The sequence below is a fragment of the Coccinella septempunctata genome, chromosome 3, assembly GCF_907165205.1.
Source record: "Coccinella septempunctata chromosome 3, icCocSept1.1, whole genome shotgun sequence".
Lineage (NCBI taxonomy): Eukaryota > Metazoa > Arthropoda > Insecta > Coleoptera > Coccinellidae > Coccinella > Coccinella septempunctata.
This window is the reverse complement of record NC_058191.1, coordinates 4,055,478-4,062,353: the sequence shown is the minus strand read 5'-3', so window position 1 is coordinate 4,062,353 and position 6,876 is coordinate 4,055,478.

Sequence of the window (6,876 nt, the reverse complement as noted above, 5' to 3'; positions counted from 1 at the left end):
GATGAAAACAGTAAAATGACGTAGAGAAATTTCGAATTCTCTAAATTTGAAAAAATTGAAATTCTACGAAGACAGAATGAAAAGTTCTGTAATTATTTCTTACTAATTCCAAACTGGACGCAAATGAGCAATACCTAATTATCATTACATAAATTCATTAAATGCTCTTAGTTGTATCTGTATAATTTTGGCCTCATTCATAATTTGTAGCCTACTCGGTGATAGCGCATTCTTTGCTCAAATTGAAGAAATATTTTCGATCGAAAACTCTGTTCCATTGCACGTGCCATATATTTTGCCTTCGTTTTGATCTTTGAATAAAATAATGCATATGGAAGAAAGTAATACAATACACTAAAATTCAAGTATACATTCGAAAGAAAATTTCTGCCTCTTCAGTCCAAAATTATATTGAACCTATCTGGTCTGCAATGTCATAGCAAATACACTGCTAACCTGACCCATTGCGGACATTACTATAGCTCGCCAATGCTTGGACGAACATTTGACTATTTGACATAACATTCCTCACCTCAAACGAAAAGAGCTAGAGCAAGCGTCACCCGATGTTTATACAATGTGTTAGAAACAGAACGAACATTTTTTGAGCCCACAAGAGCTACCAGGTAGAATCTTCATTTCGTTCATATCTCTACTATGTTGTCGCTCTTAAACAGTTTTGCTTAGTGTTGTTATTTCAGGTGGGGGTTAAACTTATGCAGAAACCTAACTTAATACTAATACGTATAAATACGAAATCTTTTCTTTATTTTCCCTTATAAAAATTGAACAAATCCATAATCAAGTAGTCATCTTTGAAGCAACGTAACTCTTCAACGAAGAGTTTCCCGAAATGCCTCCATGGGAACTCTTCGAGGTTCAAAAAATATATCTAAATTTATCCCCTTTAATTAATCATTTGTTCAATCTTCTGAGACATTACAAAGCGACGACAAGGGATTGAACAATTTCAAAATCATCCTGAAATTTATAACTGAATGATTAACCAGATGGTTTATGGTTTCTTCTTATACTACGCATTCACAACTAGGGCTTTCAACTGAACTTCACCTGAAAAGCATACTATTGCGTGACCTGTTTTTATACGATTCAGAATACACCATATTTTCCTGGTAAGATCAAAACCAGGAACTATATTCGAGGGATCACTAAGTATTCAGACTGCCAAGGTCCTTGTCCCTTATATTCGAATTAAGAAAAGAGTTGGACCATAAAGGTTTACGCGACTTCAGTCTTGGAATCGTATTTTCTGGAATGTAGGACAGAATTGGAAATGAGTCGGTGTAATTTATTCCAAGAATTTATAATTGCAGTCTTTTTAAGAATATTATGGTGCGGTAAAATGTTTGAAAGAATTGATAACCATTGAATAGGTGAAGATCTAATAGTTCCAGTTATAGTTCTCATGGAAAGATTCAGCTGTGCATCGATTTTTTGCACATGAGCACTATTAACCCAAACGGAGAAACAATATTCAGCAACCTAAAAAACCAAAGCTAGGAGTGCTTTCCGAAGAGTAGTTGCATCAGCACCCCATGAAGTACAAGCTACTTTATGTAGGATATATTCCTAGTTTTCAACTTAAGACTCAAATTTTATTTAGGATTGAAATTATATTCCAAAATATAATTACCGAAAATTACACTAAATTTTCTATATTTTTGATGATTATTCAAATGGAAATTCGAAACCTAGGTTTTATTTGGGTTAGGACGCCAACGCCACTCGAAAAAGTAGGTAATTCCTCAAAATTTCTAAATCTTTAGATAGATTATTCTCTATACATCTAAAAGAAGAAATGACTAATATTATCATAAATAAAAATATGAAAACTTCTATCTGACAGCATGTTTTCTAGTAAGCGAACACCTCCCACACTTCATATGTGTATAAAGTTTGGAAATCAAACCATCCTTCCATATACACTGTGTCATGTGCTGCAGATTGCGGATAAAAGCACAAATGCTGTTCAACAACCTGATTGACGGCGAGAGAAACAGAGAATAAGCGGTTGTTCATATTTTTCCATATATTCTGTATTATTTCTCGTATTTGATGAAATTCCTATAATTGCTGATCCTTTGACAACACCCGAAGAGATAAAAATATTTAATAAGAATTAAGAACATTAAAATGAGAATTCCAATCCTGCCTAAAATCATAGGATGAACAATTTCTATATATCAATACGATTCGTTCAGAAATTCGACCTCTTAGTGCACTTCATTTCACTTCCAATGAATTTCCATACAGAAACGAACTCCAATCATAAAATGTTTTTACTCGACGATTTAGACACTTCTTCTCATCACCCATCACACAAATACAAATTAACCGTTTGCCGGAGGACCTCATACTTACGGAAATATTCGACTGAACTGTTTTCTTTATGTGGGCCAACCTGTATACCTTCAATAATCAAGTATGCTATACTTGTAGCTGTAGTACTCTTAGAACATAGATACATGGAACGGCCATTCAATGCTACGAATGGATTGTTGTCCACATATTCAATGTTTCTCTGTCTAGAGCGACACTAAGGCAGTGGCGTTTTATTGAAAAATTCACATGCGTCCTGTCTATTCGTATTGAAAATTGATGCGTCTTCGAAATGTTTATTTTCCATTCCATGTATCTATGTTCTAAGTTCTAAGGTAGTATCTTGAGGCCTTCGAGACACTTTGAAGGAAATCCATTGAGGAGAAATGCATCCAATAATAATCTCCACAATCACAAAACGAACGAGGAAGTTCAGCATTTCCCCGATATCGATATGTCCGCATGAGACAATCCGAGTGGAAAAAGTGCAAATTATAATGTTTCATGAGTTCGACTACATAATGGGATCGAGAAATGCATTGTGTAGTTCAATTAGTAAAGACCGCTCAAAGGCGTATTCGTATCGTTGCATAAACGAGTCCAGGGATTATTTTTTATACACGAAATGAGAGGGAGAGAAAGCGTTGGAATTCTACTGAATTTCTTCGGACGTGTCCACAGATGCGTAAAATCGTAAATTAGATCGAAACAGGGTTGGCGTCATTTATGGAAATTGGAGTTCTTATTTTCAACGTTAAATAGGTGCAAAAATACAGAGTATCGCCCAAACATTTTCATAAGGACAGACAACGATTTTTCCGAAAACTTTGATCCACTTTCTGCCATTTCAGTTTTCTTATTTCGCATTATTACGTCCAAAACTTCCGCGCCAGTTTCGTATTTGAAGAATATAGGTGATGAATACAATTCTGAAGGTAATCTTATTATGGTCATGCATGCATGCATTTTCACACTTCGATGGTAAAAAATGAAATCAAATGAATATTATAACCCAATCTTTCATTTATCAATTCAAGAATTTCCTTTTGAACAGAAAATATTGAAAAATCTTGCTTGCCATAAATTATCTCATTTTATGTCGATTTATTCAGGCACCTAAACAAATGGTTGTGATATTAAAATAAAATGTTTGTTATTACTGTACTTCTGGTTTCAGCGGAAATACTTTTAGAACTCTTAGAAGATATATAGAGGGTGTAAACCTCTATATCTTCGCAAATTTTGGAAAAACTTGTTGTTTCGAATTCCTACATACTAAACTCAGAAGAAAAATTTTAAAAGAAGGAGAAATGAATCAGTTCACAGTTGAAGACTAGGAAAATTCATATATTTCATATATTCATATATTTTTTTAATTTCAATAAGTCGTGGCCTGAGCAATATGATGAGTTATATCGATAAAATTAGGTATACGCCACTGATTTTTCAGAAGAAGGAAATATTTTGGCAATGTATCTTCATTTTTAGATCATAAAAATTAATTAGAAATTATTGTTGCTACTACTAATCTACTTTGATGCTGTAAAATTGAGCAAATGTTAAAAATAAAAAAATGAAAAAAAAAATAGAAGTGTTCATGCCGAATTCTTGTATGCCAAAATTATGCAAGTATACTTCATATAATACTCTTCATCGTATGAGTCTATGAAGGCTTTGTGAATAACTATAAGCTTATACTGTTTAAGTAACATGCTATCACACAAATTCGTCGTCAAGTAGGGAATGGAATTTTGAAGGATGTTGTTCTGTCTTTCCTTGAATTATTTCATCTTTCCAAAATGTAAACAATGATAACCTCTATCGTAATTTTGTATGGAAGGGCTATTTTAAGGAAGAAGTTACTAATAGATTTCCCCCAACTTGCCGAAAGCATTTCTTTCATTAAGTCACAAGAATCCAAGAATCCAAACAATCTGAATCGTTTAGAAAAATTCTTGGTAAAAAGCTAACAATGAATAAATAATCAGAGTAAGAATCTCAATATGTTTAATTCTCTATAAGTATTGATTTGATGTGGTCGATACTCAATGAAAATCCACAATTAAACCAAAGGAATTGTATACGGTGATTTTTATTAGAATGAGTTCAGGTTTCAGTGTCCTTCACAATTATTATAAAATAGTTGCTAGAAATGTCCTACTCTTTGCTCCTGACACTATTCCACATCTTCTGACATATTCGTTACATTAGAGAAAATGAAAATTGTTAATTTGATGAATTATTATTAATGATTTTCTTCTAGATATATTAAGAAAAAATCACATAGTGTTAGATAACACGATCATGGAAAAAATTCATGTTCGCTACCAGGGCTGATGAGTCGAATCTGAAACATATTTAGAGCAGTTTTTTTTAACCTGTGGATCGCGACCCCCTAGCTAGGGGGTAGAGAGAATCACCCCATTAAAAAATCAATAAAGTTCGAAAGCAAAGGTTTGATTTTGCAACTGTGATATTTATTCATTTTTCGAATTTGAGCGATGTCTTACTCTTTATTTATGCAATTGATGAAAATGTCAATTCGCACAAATACTAGCTGATATAAAAAAGAAATTTTAGGGGGTCGCGAATTATTTTTTCTTACAATGGGAGTTATGTCATGAAAAGGTTGAAAAACAGTGACCCAGAGCAGCAAAGATTTCTACAGTTGTTAAAAATAATTTTTGGACAATTCATCAAAATTCAATTCAGTTATAAAAAGGCATCATGATAATTTCTCTTTCATGATATTCCGTTGCATCTAGGAACACAAATTTGATATTTTCATTTAATCATTTATATTGTAGAAATTTTCGCAAGAAATTATTCTGGGTACAATAACATGCTTTAATTCACTTAAAATTTTGCATTTCTTCTTCATTTACACAATATGCTTGATTGACAATATTGAAGCACAATTCATTCTGTGAATAATAGAAATTTTTGTTTCGCCCTTAACTCGGTATTCAATTTCAGAAGGTTCGTGGTCCAAAATTGTATCTTACCGGATTATTACGGATAACATTACGGCTAAAAAGCTTATAAAAACATAGCACTCATTCATGAATATAATTTATTCTGTCGTATGGAAGTTGAGCATGCCAATAGGTAATAATTTATATTCACAATATCATTATAATTTTTATATATTGTGACTCACCGAATAGTTGAAGAAAAGTATATTTTAAAGAACATAATATTCTTGACAATAGTGAAATTCTCACAAATGCTTCTGCATTTCTCATACATTAAAATAAAATGTATAATGTATACTGTATGCAAATCGATTTGATTGCTTTTCATTTGTACGACAAATAAAAAGATGACGTGAATTCAGATAATATGTCCACAGTTCCACAAAGCATTGTCAAAAGTGGACGAATCTAATATTTCAATTTTATATACTCACTCGATATTATTGAAATCTATCAGTAATACGGTCCTGTTCGATAAATCTCTGAAATTTTAAAAGTTATCCCTGCAGGACAGATGGACATTGAATGGAGTGCCTACATGCATGTTCATTGTGCATTACATAATCCTTGAATGGTAGTAGGAACGCATGAATCAGCGATCAACGGTTATAAATCTAGTGAAGAAAGTAAAAGAGTAAACTGGACCGTAATGATTAGATCACCACTTTCCTCTATATCATTCAATTCAAAGTGCTCATGGCTAATTACCAGGGGAGTAAAAACGTCAGGGACTTGAAGTTCCTAGTTAGAGTACAGTTTTTACAATATTTGCATAATTCTATTTTCTATTTCAACATCAAGGTCATATACAGGGTGACTCAAGACCCAGGGGTGCGTACACGGTCCATAACTTCATTTCTATCCAATAGAACTTAATGAATCGACTGAAAAAAAAGGTTGGGTTTCGTTGAATGGTTTTGATGATGTTATAAATTTTTCAGTGGGTCTATGCTCGACGATAATTTTACACATAAGTCGTGGGACTGAAAATAAAAAAAATGGTGTATATGAAATTGGCACAGCATTCCATTGTGCTCAAAATGTGACCAGATCCACATACATAGGACTACCGTTTTGAGAATTATGAAAAATATTCTTTTTAACAACAGTTGTTTGAAAATATCCTCCAATTTAATAATCTGTAATGATTTTGATGATCCAAACTCCCGTAACCAATATCTAAACGGATTTTTATTGTCAGTTCAGCCCAAATTTATTTGGTGTTGATGATGATTTATCATCAACAAAAAACGTAGAAAGTTTTACACATTGGTTTACTATTTTCACTAATCTGACATCAACAAAGCTATAGTATAGAACAGAAGAGATAAAATCCAAAATCGTATTATAGGTTAGAGTGTCGTTGTAAATAATAAAAACACAAAAATTACATATTTTTGTATTGTGGCATCTGACTATCTCTCCTTCTATCCTCATCTTTGGACACGTCAAGAAATTTTGTCAGCTCTAACGGTCTCGGGCCTCGTAACTATTTGTGGGTCCTCTACACCTTTCTCGTAGTCATGTCCTCCTGGTCCTGTGGTCTCGAATCTACCGAAAA